Genomic DNA, 15,263 nt, shown 5'->3' on the forward strand with positions numbered 1-15,263 from the left:
CACTGCTGCATAACCACTGCTCAGGCAAGTTTATATTAAACAAGCTGCCTGAATTTTTCACATGTGGGACCTTGGCAGTCAGCGAGGAAGTGATGATTTATCATACTCAGGAAAGAAAGAAAAGGCAAGTGAAAAACACTAAAAACAAATCAGACCCAGCAAGAGAAATACCCTTACCTTTTGTTAGTCTCAGTGGGAGAAGAATAATCCTGGATATAAGTATTTGGTAAAGTCCAATTCAATGTGGCTGACCTAAATAGAGCTGCCAGCTAGACAGAGTATTAGCAGAAATAACCCATTGTCAAATTTTTGAGAGGACTCCACCAAAAGCAGATTATTAATGGGTGAAGTAAAATGAGAATGATTAACAAGGCATATAAGCTCTAAATAGAATAGAAAACTTTGAAAGACACGTTAAGAGTTTATCTCCATTGGCTACCAGGGTGGTTCAGGAAAGTGAGAGACTCCATATCACCATATGACTTCCTGGGCTGGGCTTGGCCCTGTTCTCTTGCAGGAGCTCTGCTCTGGGCCTTTAGCATCTCCTTTTGAAGTGAAGTCCATGAGGCCTCTGTTGGAACAAGCTACCTTATTACTGGGTTGCTGTGAGGGTGTAACCTCATTGACTCCACAATTTGAAGTGTCTTCTTGTGATTTGCTCTTTTTTAACTTTTTTTTTTTTTGGCTAAGGTAATATCAAATTTGGAAGAGGGAGGGTTGATACTCAGTGAGACAGAGGATTAGGACCAAGGGAAGATGGAAACAAAGAAACCAGAGACCAACAAAAGCAGAGGAGGGATATGAATGATGTATCTTTCAAATTCAGGTCTGGCTGAAACAGAAGACATCATATGTTTACCCTTATTCCCACCATGCCACATCATCTTTCACAGAATCACAGAATGTTAGGGATTGGAAGGGACCTCAAAAGATCATCTAGTCCACTCCCCTGCTGGACCAGGAACACCCAGATGAGGTTACACAGGAATGTGTCCAGGCGGGTTTTGAATGTCTGCGGAGAAGGAGACTCCACAACCTCCCTGGGCAGCCTGTTCCAGTGTTCTGAAATTAATTCCTTTTTTTTTTTCTTTTTATTAGTTACTTTTAAAATTAGAAGCAATGTCTCCTTTTCCTTTCCTCAACACTCTAAAGACCCTCTTGGTAGTGAAGATGTAGTTGCACAAAATTAATTGAAGATAATGCATTTAGCAGTTTGATAGCTCTTCACATATTTGAAACCCCTTTACAGAGATTAACTAATTAAGCAAGTCTAAGTAGTACATTGTAAGTACCCCCATGTTAACTCATGATTCATTTGAGGAAGAGGTAAGTTTTCACATGATTTTTAAAATTGATGTTTAAGGAATTAATACTCTAAAGTAATTAACACTAAAAGACTGCACGCTAATTATGGACAACATACAAGAACCACGGTGAAATCATGAGTTCCCATTATGAGCAGCACCTAATGACACCAAAATTACTCAGAGGCAAAGGTATCATGGCATCTGTGACAACTGTACTAGTGCCATGTTCTGCCCTGCCTTGTACAGCTGGCCAAGCGTTGGTCTGCAAGACCCAGCCCCACTCACCTCTGCTTCTGTCACCTGCATGTACTGTACATGCCAGCGGCTGGGAGGCACAGGCATCAGACTGCATTTTTGTACCCTCCCACAGGAGAAGTTGTTTTCCTCCCTGCAAAACAACAGCACAGAGAAGAACCATGGCCCTTCCCAAGTCAACAGAGTCTCTGGATACAAGAAATGGGGGCAAAGGGGGAAGTTTTGCTGGAGTAGAAGGTGCTGTAGCCACAGGATGGAGGTGTTTTCAACATGCTCCGTGCCATTTTCTGCTGTAGTCTGCCCATAAAATGATATCTCCCATAAGATCAGGTCACTTAATAAGGAAAAGGAGAGAAATATGCTCCCCTCCTCCACCTATATATCCTGCCAATCTTCCTGCTGCTTCTTCCAACAGGTTTTAATTGTAACACAATCCTTGCTAATACTGTGGTGCTTCACTTACACCTGCGCTGTGATAAGCTCAGATTCTATTACCCACGCAAGAGGCACGTGTCAGCAAGGGAAGACAGGAGCCTTAAGACGACAGTGTGGTGCACTGAGTTTACCTGACATTTGTCAATGTTTGTAAAGAACTAACCCTCCACAACACATCCCAAGAGAGCCCGCTGTGAAACCAAACTGAGAAGGAATAAAAAAGGAACACAGAAAAGTATTCATTTGGGTTTTTTTCTTGAGCAAGAAAGACAGTTCATGAGAAAAGACATTGTAAACAGAGTTAAAGTAGGTAAAGTATGTGGGAAGGCAAACATTGTTATAACACCTGAAACAGAGAAGATAGACTTGCACATGGAAAAATAAGTTTGATGAGCACAGCTGAGCTGTGCTTTCTCCTGTCCAAATGAACTTTTCACCTACATTCTGCTGCAGATCTGTATTTTGTTTATAAATGTCTCTGTGATTAATAAGGCTGAGTGAAAAAAAGTAAATGGAAATCTCCGTTCATGCGAAAAGCTGTCCAGGTGGTTTTCTGTGCCACAAAATAGAGATGTCTGTCCTGGCATACGTGCTTACTATAACAGCTGAACTCCCTGGATGTGCTGCGGAAACAACGGCAACATCGCTGGTTCCCGTCTGACTGTTGGCAGTGTAAGAGCACCAGGGAGACGACTCTCAAGTGCTGCCACAAATCCAGCACCTGGGCAGGCTGCTAGGCCAGTCCCCTGTACCACGGATACAAGTTCTTGTGTTGTTGCTTTTTTAAATTGAAAGTAGTTCTCAATTTCAGTGGGCTGTGCAGGAAATGTAGAACTTTTCTCAACAGGCACATGTTCAGAAGCACCTCTCATCCTTCCTCCCCAATGGGATCTTGATGCTGCAGGCTCTTGGAAGGCCTTTTTGCCTTCAGCCCTTGCGGAGAGCAACCAAGGAGGACAGAAGCAAAAGATCCAGCAGCCAGGACCGTGTTGTCAGGAGACATCAGCCTTGAACAGCAATGTGGTATCAGCTGGGACATTTTGCGCTGCAGGAGCAATGTCCCAGCACCTGTAGTCCAGCAGTGAGGTGAGGGGTAAGCTCTGCACGGTGTGAGAAGGGGCAGGTCTTTAATTGTATCAACTACCATCATAGGGACAACAAGGATGTCTGGCAAGACAGAGATGTGGCCACCCAGGCTAGGGCTGTCCTCAGACTCTTGCTGCGCTTCCGCAGCTCTCTGCCAAGGAGTCTGGGTTACGCCAGACTAGGTGTGAGAAGTATTTGGCAATACTGTTCCTTCCGATGCTGCCCGTCCCTGCCCAATGCATCCAAGAAGCCTCCCTGCAGCTGCAGCCCATCACATTGCTGTCCCTCGATGCACCAGAATGACCATCGTCCAGTTGTTTGGGGGTTTTTTGCCTCTGTGCTGATAGAAGAAAGTCCTCTGCAGACATCTCATTTCAAATACTTCTCAAAGCAATTAGCTTAGCTGCTTTTAAATGAAACCCTATAGAGATCAGTTGAAACCATTAGCGTTCCCTAGATGATCCACGCAGTAACATTTACACACGCATTGACTAAAAAGATTCTGACACCCAGCCTCTCTGTGCTGCTGAAAGTTTTGCATTTCAGTGAGGAAGCATGAACTGAGTGTATGATAAAGCCTTTAATATCACTGAGGAAGAGGCCAGAGCATTGCCAATTTCTCCAATTTTTAGAGTCTGCTTTCATGTGACAGAATTCAGGAGCCTTAATTTGCATCAAACGCAAAAGAAGTTTCTTATATAAGCAGAACTGACAGTAGAAAGCAGCCGAGGACTTATCTGCAAGCTACAGGACAGCAGGGGAACAGGCAAGCGAGTAGGAAAAGGTCACTGACCTTTGTGCAGAGGGAAAATTAAAAGCACATCGTCTGCTGTCATTGTGCAAGTGAGAGCCGCTTGGCGGATGTCCAGCCTGCTAGCATGCAAATGCAAAATTTCACAAATGGCAGGTGTGCAGTGATCCTTGTAGACATGCAGAAATAAAATTAACTCCAGCAACAAAGAGAGGAAGAAGAAACAAATAAATTAAAAGATCTCTAGATATCTTGTGGCTTCTCCCCGCTAGTCCAAGCAGGCTTATTTTGACCAGGATTTATGAAAGATACAGCAAGTTTGTTTGTCATAAATAAAAATGAGAGCAAATCTGTGGGAAAAAAATGCAGTTAAAAATGCAGTTTAGGACATGAGTCTATTACTGTGCAGTTAGAGCTATAAAATAATGACAGTGTCACAGAATCACAGAATGTTAGGGATTGGAAGGGACCTCGAAAGATCATCTAGTCCAATCCCCCAATATAGTCCTGATATCATGACTGAAGTTCAATTCCCTATTTAAGAGGCACTTCTGGGAACCATCCTGTCAGATCCAGCCACAGATAAGGAAGAAAAAAAAAAAAAGAGGCACCCTCACTACTGGTCTAGAGGTCATTTGCATTATATCTTTTATGTCTGTGCAGTACTGAATGTGTCTGACTTGGACCGTGGCTTCCCTGGGGTACTAGCCAGTCCCTCTTCCTTGTCAAATTCCAATAACTGCAGCACCAGTAGATAATAACAAACTGCAGGAACCAGTCCACAGTGACCCTTCTCATGACTGAATGTTTTCTGCCAAGTGCAGCACGCCAAAAGCGTGGTTGCAAAATGCTGAATTAGAGGCAGCTTGCATCAGCTTTTTTTTAATTTGTTTTTTTGTCTCATCAAAATTTATAGGGGGAAAAAAGAAAATCAGGTTCAAGTTTGCTGCCAGCACCTAGAGGAAGGGGAACTGCCCTTTGCTCTGCCCTTTCTAGATTCAGTTTCTTGAGAGCTGAATGCCTGTGTACCACCAACAGCTCATTCCGAACTAGCAGCTCTTGACACTAACTTGGCAGACATGTGGATAAGGGGGATATGTGGCAGTAGAGAATCAACTCTCCATCATTGCGTATCTATATATCTGATCTTGCCATTGTGACGGCAGCAATTTGCCTGTTATCAGATGAGGATGGTCTGCTAATAACAATGGCTGTGATTTCATCAGAGCAGGTGAGTCAATCTAACAGCTCACTGCCACCCTGCAGAAAAGGATCCACTTTGTTTTTTCCCGGGTTGATGAGTTGAGTCAGCTCAGGGAGGGCCACGCAAGGAGGCCCAGAGCCAGCGCAGGGTGAGCAGTGGGAATGCACAGCCAGGAGGGGAAAGGGGAAGACAGAACCTGCCAGTCCTGGCAGCAGGAGCTATTAGATCACCTCATCCTAGGCTGCAGACTCAGCAAAATGAAAATTTACTTGGCTTTGATTTACTTGCCTTAATGCCTTTACATGAGTAGGGAATCCTTTCTTTAAAGCTTGTTCGGAAGATCAGGGAGGGAGGAAAGGGAGAAAGAACTCGAATCTGCTACAAATACTGCATCCTATGTCTCCTCTGCTGAAGCTCACAGAACATCTTTTTGTTTAAACAGCAAAGCTGTAAGAGTTTGTTATTTTTTGGACTGTAAATTAAAGCAGGAAAAAAACCTAATTCCCAACATGGTCACAGCAGTAAAACTCTCAGCTGTTCAAGCTATTGTCAATATTACCTGTGAGGGGAATGGACTATGCACAACAGTTTTCAGGAGAGAAAAAAAAATAATAGCAAGATGCATCTTGCTGCCCTGTGAAAGAGCTAAATTAGTGCCACTTGTTGCTGATGCTTCTCTTTCTGGGTGGGGTGCAGCTATCGCTCATGTTTATCAGGTTGGAGAGCAAATCAGTGCTTAGAAGTTTCAATCCTCAGCATCATCTGACCAAAATGACAGCTGCATATTCTCATTTAAAATGTGCATGACTTGAATAGCACAAGCATTTCACAAGCACTTGCACAGCAGAATGCACTCTGGAACGCCTGTTGTAAACATCTTGAATTTGGGACTCTAAAAATAAGAGGTAAGGCTTCAAGACACAAAAATGAGTGGCTTGCACTGACTTTAGACAAGTTCTGACTAAAAATAAAACATGCATATTTAAAAGAGAAGGTTCATAACCACTTGAACAGCGTAGCAAGATTGTTATGGGTCTCTACCATGCAGTTCCAGCTCAAGGCTGGTAGGAGGGCTGGATACAAGATTTACGCAGTGAAATACTCCAGTTTTGGTTATGAGAAGCTGGAAAACATGGTCAGAACTGTCCCTTCAGTCTCCTGAAGCCTTTGGCTCTCTCAGTGAATTGAAGGCCAATCGCTATAACGAGACAAGCCATGACTAACAAGAGCCTGATGGTGTTTATTGTTCTTACAGTAAACATTTAAATATGAAGTCTATTTTTCTGAAGTGCTGGTTTCCCCAGCTCTAGAGGAAGCTGCCCCTGAAGAGCAGCCTGTGTTAGTCTGAGTGTGCGGCTGTGGCACACATGGGTCTGAGTGTGACTTGGGGAGAAGGAGGGCACCTGAGAAGATATCTGAGCAGGCGAGTGGGACTAAGCTTTGTCTAAGTGACTGTTGTATGTTTTAAGTCTATGGAGCTATTCTGATTTTTACCAACTGAGGTTCCCCCTCATTATTCCAGAAAGAGATCATAATTTAATTTGATAAGATCTTCAGGTAGGGAGCCAAAGGGCGTGGGTAGTGATTTACTCCTCTTTGGAATTATAATTATCATCTTTCATCTATTTAAAGAATCTTTATATTTACCTGTGTAAGGCAGTCTAACATGGGCAAAGCCTCGTGGTTTTCTTTTCTCATGACTCAGACAAAGCTGACCACAGCTCCAAAGTGCTTCTCAACATACTCTTCATATTATGCTTAATTGTTTCAATCTTATTTCTGCAGCCTCCAGCTTATTGAAAAAGCTGCTGCAAAAGGTTGTTGGTTTGTTTGTTGTTTTGGGGGTTTTTTTCTACCCATGTTAGTACAGGGAAAATATGTCATTTAGGAAAAACAGCTGGTTAACTTCGAGCTAGTTACCCTCAGTAAATAACTCAAGCTGGTGATGGCAGCATGACTGTTTCACAGCAAGTGGTCAAGCCAAGCGTTCTGCATGGATGCACAGAGTCCACACAGCAGAAGGGAAGGACGCTGTGTGTGGTGGAGACCTGTCTGGTCTCCTCTCACAGAGGAGTCAGTGAAGAACCACCGTGTTGTGAATGTGTGTAAATGACTATCCCATGTGAAGAAGAGCTAACATTTTGAGGAATACAGTGCCCAAGGAGGCTGAAGACTACCATATACCAAGCATGTTCAGAGAGTGTTAACCAAGACTGACTAACCCATTTTTAATACAGCTCTCTTTTGTTCATACAAAATTCAAATTTATGTTGAGCATCCTGTTAGAGAGTGGGTGCAAAACTCTCTCTAATAGGATGCGTACTGTGAGCATAGGCAAGGCTTGGCTGGCTCAGCGCTGCAATCACAGCAACCTCCTATTTGCATCCCGTCACTGTCTCCCTTTGCTCTCCCACATGAGCTGGAAGCTCTTGTTTTCATCATTGTAGCTTCTAATTCCTTCATCCTGTATGCCCCACTTGAATGCTCCATTATGATCCTGGAATTAATTCTGTGGTGTTCCTAAACTTCACTGTCCTCATCACCTTCTCTCTCAAGAATGCATAGATTTGCTTTACATTTCGTTTATTAGACCCATCGTGGACATTAGTGTGCTCGCTCTCTTTTTTTTTTTTTTTTTTTTTTTTTTTTCCTCCTATTCTCAGCTTGCCATAAGCACTTGGGAATGCTAAATCCAGACCAAGGCCCTGTAGTGCTGGCACTATGGCCATGCCCCAGGGCTCTTGCAGCTTCCAGCTGGTGATAAGAGGTTGATACAGGCAAGTAGACGAGAGTAACACAAAGAAGCAATGAGGCAGGAGAGGTCACTACTGTGAGGGCCAAAGCAGCAGGCATTTTTGACTCATCTGAACATCTCAGTGCATGCTATATGAGTAAAGTATTTTCCTCCCTGACTTGAAATCCCTTTTAAGACTTGTTTGTGCTACAGGACCTACAGCAGCACCACTGCGCAAGTAGGAAGCCCTTGCAAGTAGGAGCAAGTCAGTGCTCCCTGGTGCTTCTCCCCTCCCCTGGCTTTGGTCCCAATGAAGCAGCACGGCTTCCCCGCATCCAGTGAATGGGGCAGGGGGGAGCTGGACCCCTCCAGACATGGGCAGCTGGTCCATGTGCTGTAAGGCTGGCGTGGCTGTGCCAGCACAGGTGCTCTGCTGGCAGCCTGATCCTGAAGCCCCCAGGTAGAGAGCACCAGGTAAAGGAGAGTCCTTGAAGCAAAGACCACTGATCTATGTAGAACCACAGTTTTTACCTGGCACAATCGTTTTGCCTCACCTTGTCAACTTATAGTTTGTAAGACAGGGCTGGCCTTCCCTCCCTGTCTGTGCAGCACACAGACACCCAGGTCATGAACTAGTCTCGAAGTTTAGGTCACTCCTGTGGTATGAATGACTGACTGTAATCAAGAAGGGATGAAGATGAGAGGACTCCTGTGATGCAGGGATCCAGAGTCAGCAGGTTTGGCAGAACTTCGTGAAGTTTCAGCCTTGACATCAATGTCTGTGTTTTAGGAAGCAGCAGCATGTGCTGGCTCAATGGCAGAGCTCAGACAGCAATTAGAAATTTCAAAAAGTAACATATGCCAAGTAGGTGAAAGAGAAAAAGACACCACAATTGTTCTAAAGCAAAAATTATGAAGTGCAGAAAACTGACATGGAAAATGAAATACATTGAGGACACAACCCTGGCTGGAAAATCTAAAACCAGTAAAGGATTTTGAGAAAATCTGGAATAGGGAAAACTCTAGCAATGAATCAGACTTAACAACATTTTTATTGGTACAAAGAAGACATGGGACCATGTGTCAGTTTTTATGGAATAAGTACTGTACATTCATCTTGGCAAAATCTGTCCTATAGTTTTGTCCCCAGTACTACCTAAAACACAAGGAATGAAAGGAAGACAATATTGAAATCATTTGCCTGGACATATCTGTGCTAAGAGAGGATGTGACGGGTTCAGAAAATAAGACAGGAGGACCGACAAAGGGGGAAAAGGGTAGTTTTCCTTAAACTATGACTCCCAATTCTATGAGAGCCCCCGTGTCACACTGAATGGAGGACAATGACATGGGAAGTCACAAAGGCCCAAATCCTTACGGAGGTCTTGATTTTCACATCAAATTTCTTCATATTAATGGCATCTAATGCCCATCAGTTGCAGTGGAGCTCCCTTGCAGAAGTGAGAATTCAATGTCTAAATACATTTGAAGATCTGACCCTCCAAAACAGATCCCCCCTCCGGATCTTGCAGAGTCCCTGGAGCCTCTTCTGTGCAAGGGCTGCTGCAGGAGAGTGACGTGTGGGATGGGAACAGAGCGTCCTGTCCCCGCGGTGGAGGGAAACCGCTGCACACAGGATGCTCTGGCACAGGCTGCTGACATCCCAGCTCAAAGTTAATTACTCGTGTCTTCATTTTCGTTCTTTGGCTTTCCCACTAATGTCTCTTCTGTATTTCTATGGTTTCGTGTGTGGATGCCTGCAGTCCAGAAGGTCTCTTATCTTCCCATCCTGACATCTTGATAGGCAGTAAAGCCAGTGGGATAGAGCACTAAGAGGTAATTAGCATTCAAATAGGTCAGGAGCTCACCCGGGGGTTGTGCATGACTGGGTTTTCCCAACTTCTTGTCAGAAACAAATGTTGATAGAGTGAATGCAGTCACCAGTGGTGAAACTGCAAACATGAAATCAAAACTCGGTGGTGCTTCAGAAAAAGTACGTGAGGGCAAGGAGGAGTTCACCTTGCACGCTTGCTCGTCACAGGAAAGGGATGTCATGAAATGCTGCCCAGAAAATAGGGAACATGCTGCAGAGAGCTCGTGTTTGCTTCCTGCATCTCTCCTCTGCCGTCCAGGCTGATCTCATGTCCTCAGAAATTTCCTTTTTGGTGGATGTAATGTGTTGAGCACCTCTCTCCTGTCCTACAGCGAGCTCGCTGGTCCCTTGTTTTCAGTGTACGCTAATATGTATGTAGAGTACTGTGTGTATGTGTACATTTGTTGAAGATATAGCTAGTGCCTGTTTAGATTTGTGGATATGTATGCTTGTTAGGAGTTTCATAATTTCTTCTGGAGTTTCCTTATGTGTAAAATGAAGCTAATAACACGTAATTACCAACCTTGCAGGGCTGTTGTAGGGACAAATTAACCAATGCTTGTGTGGGTGTTTGCAGATGAAAAGCATGATATTAAGACTAAATATAATGATTGAATATTACAGAAGAGAGTTTGTATTTATTATAGTGATTGAATATGAGACGGGAGTGCTTTGTGGGTATTTATTTCTTGTTCAGTAACAAGTATTTATGGAAGGTGGGAAACGGCGAGAGCTGAGTTTGGGGTAGGTGTGAAAGAGAAGGTTAAAGTTAATCTTTAACCTTATGGCCTACTGACTTTCTTCTTCACTCAATTAAAGCTAATGCTGAACAAGAGACAAGAGAAGAGAGAAACAAAAACAGGGCCAAGCTATAGACGAAGGGAATGAAAATAAAATACTACAGTTGAAAATCATGATTTCTGAGAACAAAAACATAAAAAATGAATGGGAAAATAAAAGCTAGGGCAAATGGGGACGGAGGAGAGAAAAGAAACCTCATGGATTCATGGTGTTAAATTACCTCAATACATGGAATTACAAGAAAGTAAACACCAATTTAAAAGAAGCATCAGAAACAATTGATGGAAAGCGTGTGCAGGGAGAGAAAGAGAGTGGCATGGGAAGGAAGCAAGAGGTGTTCCTAATTATTTTTGGTTTCATTTCATTAAGTGTAATGGCATCATTCTTTTATTTCCTATGTGTTGTTGAGAGGTACTTCTTTGCAAACCTTATGGATGGTGTCAAATATTTTAGATGCTTTTTCCATGTGTGCCATAGGCAGGCTGGTGAGAGTTAAGGTGTGGATGCTTTTGTCAGCCTGAGAATGGCCCTGTCTGGTTTCATTTGGCTTTCATGATGTCTCTAGAGAATTAATGGAACAAATTCATTTCCATCAGCTCCAGTGAAGCTGTACCACGAGCAAATCAGACCCCTTCTCCCTGCTAAATGCGGCTGTTGCCCTGTGGAACTCTGATCTAAAGTCTGTTTCAGGTTAAACCTGGAATGTTTTGTGATTAAACACAAAAAAATAAAACCAAAGCTTAATTGCTATGATCTCTCATTGAGAATGGTATGTGGGTGTGCGAGCTGCCTGGCAGAGTGGCAAGGGGAGGTGGACCATGAGAAGGAGTAAGTGGTAAATAACTACTCCACTACAGTGTTCAGGGAGCAGACTGCCTCTCTTTCCAAGTTGTCCTGGGCTGGAATGAAAATCACTGGCCAAAATCCCTGCAGGGTCCTGTGGCCTGTTTGCCTTTCCTACCTCTTGTTTGCCCTCTCTCATCCCTACCCTCCCTTCTCCAGATCTCTCCAAATCCAGGATGGATCCAGTTCTTCACCTGGTCTGTGTTTCACATCTCTTCCTTGCACCCCAAAACTTATTTTGGGCTGACTCACCCTCATCTCAACTCACTGACCTAAATTAATCTTTTGTGTAATTCAACCGACTAAAACTGACGTAAATGGAGTTACATCAGAGCTGAAATTAGCCCAGTCTGACTAAAATAGCACCTGCCTTTTCTACCGAAGCATTGCTTGTCTCTTCCTCACCTCCACCCACATCTCATGATTTTAACATTTCTTTCTCTTCATTGCTCTTTCTCTTATCCCGCTGCCATGAGCAAACTGTGGGTTTGGTGGCCAGTGTTGTCCTCTCCTCTCCAGCATCCTGTCCTCCTTCATCCCCACAGCACAACCTGTCAGTCCCTGTTAATGAACACGCCTTGCCTGTGTCAGAGTCTATGAAAGAGCTGTTCATCTTCCATCAGATTTTGCTGTCCTTCATGATAGAGATCTAGATATCTGTCTAGATAGATAGATAGATTCTAGGGATCATCAGCTGAGCTTAGTAGGCACCTCCTGTGCCTGTAGAAATTATAGTCTAACTCCAAAGAATTTGCAAGTCAAGAGTGCCAAGACATACAAAGTGGAGGAGTGAAGTCAGGGAAAGGTGAATAGATTTGCCAAAGGTAGCACAGCAGGACAAAAGTGGAGCCATAGACATCAAGCTCCAAGCTCCTCTTCCTTTTCCATGACTATGATAACGTAGCATTTCTTATCATCTCTTACAACCTCTGCCTTTGGACCCTCATGTGGTGGCTAAATTTCTCCTCACTTTGTTTCTCATCCCTTCTGGCTCAGTGACTTCTTTCAGCTTGCCACTGGAGCCTGCTCATGTAGGCTAGGCTTTCTTTCCTCCTCTTGCAAAAATCCTGGCTGTTTGCAGCACGCTCTTCTCTCATTGAGACGTACTTTGTGTTTGGCACCGTGCTCCAGCATTCACATCTGGGTATCTCTTTGGGGCAAGTATTTATTCCATAATTACCTTAGCTTATTTGTTATCATGGAATATATATCTGCAGTGTTATGCAAATTGTAAAAGCTTCTAGTTCTAAAGGTCACCATGGGCGTACCTTGTGTTTACCTTCAAAATGCAGATGAGCTCAGAACAAAAGAGACTGGCAGGCCATTGAGTAGATGAAGGCAGGGACTCACCCTGATCTAACCTATTTGCAGGGCAGTGTTCATAAAAGTAGGTTACCCAGTGGTGCAGACAAACAACTCAGTCCAAACTCGCCCTCTTCCAGCCAACTGAATTGATTCCTCAGCATTGCCATATAGTCCCATGGCAGTATATAGCTGCATGTCCTGAAGACCCAGAACAGGAGCCTGTCCATTTCTCACCCTAAATGTCAGGCCTACCTCGTCTGCCATGCTGGGACTCACATATGGCACTTCTCATTCTCCCTTTGAGTATCACGACTGTCTCTCATTCTGCGATGTTGAGTGCCAGCCACAGCTTCCTGGAGGTGATGGACAGAGGTTATGATGTTGACTTGCCATGGTGGATTCGGCCTTAAGCTCAAAAGAGCTTTGCTGTAGCTAATGCCCTTCAGATGAAGCCTACCAGGAAAGCCACCATGCTACCTGGTGGCCAAGGCCACCAGTACCTCCCTCATATCGCTTGTCACAGTGTTAGCCCAAGCATTGGCATGATTGATACTTGAGCTGTAAGTTGCTATTTGCATTGCTCTGCAGTGTTGAAAGAGGATCACAAGGCAATTTCCTTACATGAGGGGATGAAATGACCCCACTACATCCCATACACAACTTGCAGGAAGAGTAGAAGGATAAATTAAATGTTTGTGAGAAACACAAAATGTTAAGCCATTAGTTGCAGCCCTTCCCGAGCTCATCTGCTGTCTAATTGCATTTCCTGCCTTACTGTGGCTTAGGTCAATTCTCAGCACAGGAAAAAAAAAAAAAAAAAGCAATCCTTGCTTCCTCTGCTAATTGGCAGCCTCAATGAAGTGGTAGCACAGCCATGAACACTGGACTCTCTCATCCTGCTTGTCAGAGCAGAAATACTCTGGGAGGGCTGGGGATCTGCCACAGGCTGCACTCTTCCCCAGCAGATGCAGCTACTTCTCCAACAGAAGGAAATAAATACAGGAGGGTGGGGAAGAAGGTATGGGGGTCTGACAAGCAGAAACATGTTACTGAGCCAGCCTTGTTGGAAGAGTAAAAGGAAAAATGCCCATGATCCCTATCAAGAGAAGATTTTTAGAAGATACCACAAAAGGATGGCATGGCAAATAGAAAAGAACAGGTGAGGAGGGTAAGCTAAACACAAGGAGAGATCTATGGCTTCTCCATCATCAGAAGGACAGGGAAAAAGGAATGTGGATAAGCTCAGAACCATGGCCTATTTCTGCTGCAGCTTCTCCTCCCCCTCCCTTCCTCTTAAGCATTTTGCATGACGGCGCAGCACGGTAACCTACTGCAACCTCAAAATTAAGAGTAGTGGGAGACAATCTGTCTGAAAAATACTGCTCTGGAGAAAAGAATCTCTAAAATAGGATGATCAAAGTGTTCAGATATTAACAGACGAGAATGGTTTATGAATCTGGATTAGCTCAGAATCCATTTGATTATTTTTAAACCTCTAAGACTGAAAGCTATAAACCATCCTAAGAGAAATGCCACTTATTTTCAAATGAGCAGCAAAACCTTGATTAACTGAGTCGCAGAAGAAATGGGTCTAAAAACAGGCACTGGAGGAACATACGTGCATTATGCATTTGGGTTTTCCTTTTGGAAGAATTCAAAACCAGACCTATCTGCCAATGCTGATCAGAAAACACGATCTTCTAAGCCTGAAGTCAGGTGGCCATAGACTCAGGAAGGGACAGCCTGGGTCACCATCCCTGTGACACTGTCTCAGGACCAAGACCATCACCATGCCTCAGCCTGGCTCACTTAGAAGCTCTTCTCTACTGAAGTCCAAGGCAGGGGTGTCTCCTTTATCAAAATGTAGGCACTGCTAGTTACTCCTTGTGTGGCTTTGGGGTGGTCAGAGTGCACCTCTACTTCCAGCAATGCTATAGTCTGAGATAAAAGCTGCTGTGCAGTGTATCAGTCAAGCTGATGGATGATTTGTCGACAGAAAAAGTAGCCAAAACAGAGCTGGGGTATGTCACCTGGTACATTTTTTAATGGCCTTAATTCTGGATTTGTATGGCAAAAAATTAAACAGCAGATTTCAAGCGTAACTTCCTGTAAAGTTTTACTTTCACACCTACAACATGTGTCTCTGGAAACAGCCTTTCAGGAGGGAGGTCTGGTCGACTCCTTTTATTTGTTTTCTCTGACTCACGGGAGTCACTTGCACCCATTCCATCTGCCTTCACCGTGGTGTTGCTGGACAGAAACACCAGCAAGTGAATGGCAGGGATCTTCTGGAACTAGAGGTGCTTCTGATATGGTATGAGCAGCTGACTTCTCCTTTACATTGCCTCTCCAGATATTTTTAAGCTAAGTACACATCAGAGGCCAAGGTATGCTAATCAGTAAAGGACGTTTTCCAAACCAAATAAATACACTTCTACTACATCTTAAAATCTAGATGTATATTTCTTCACGTTCATGAATCACAAATCTCCTTGTCTCATTTCCAGGTCTAAGCCTACACTTCAGCCTTCTGCATCTGCCTTCAGAGGGTTCACTTTCTCTTTCCTATGCTGCTCCCTTCACACAGTTTTGCATTTATTACGGGGCTGAACTGCTTCTACCTGTTCATTTTTGTGGTTTAGGGCCCACTTCTAACTTCTCCCCATAGC

Source organism: Caloenas nicobarica, chromosome 1 (assembly GCF_036013445.1).
Source record: "Caloenas nicobarica isolate bCalNic1 chromosome 1, bCalNic1.hap1, whole genome shotgun sequence".
Classification (NCBI taxonomy): domain Eukaryota; kingdom Metazoa; phylum Chordata; class Aves; order Columbiformes; family Columbidae; genus Caloenas; species Caloenas nicobarica.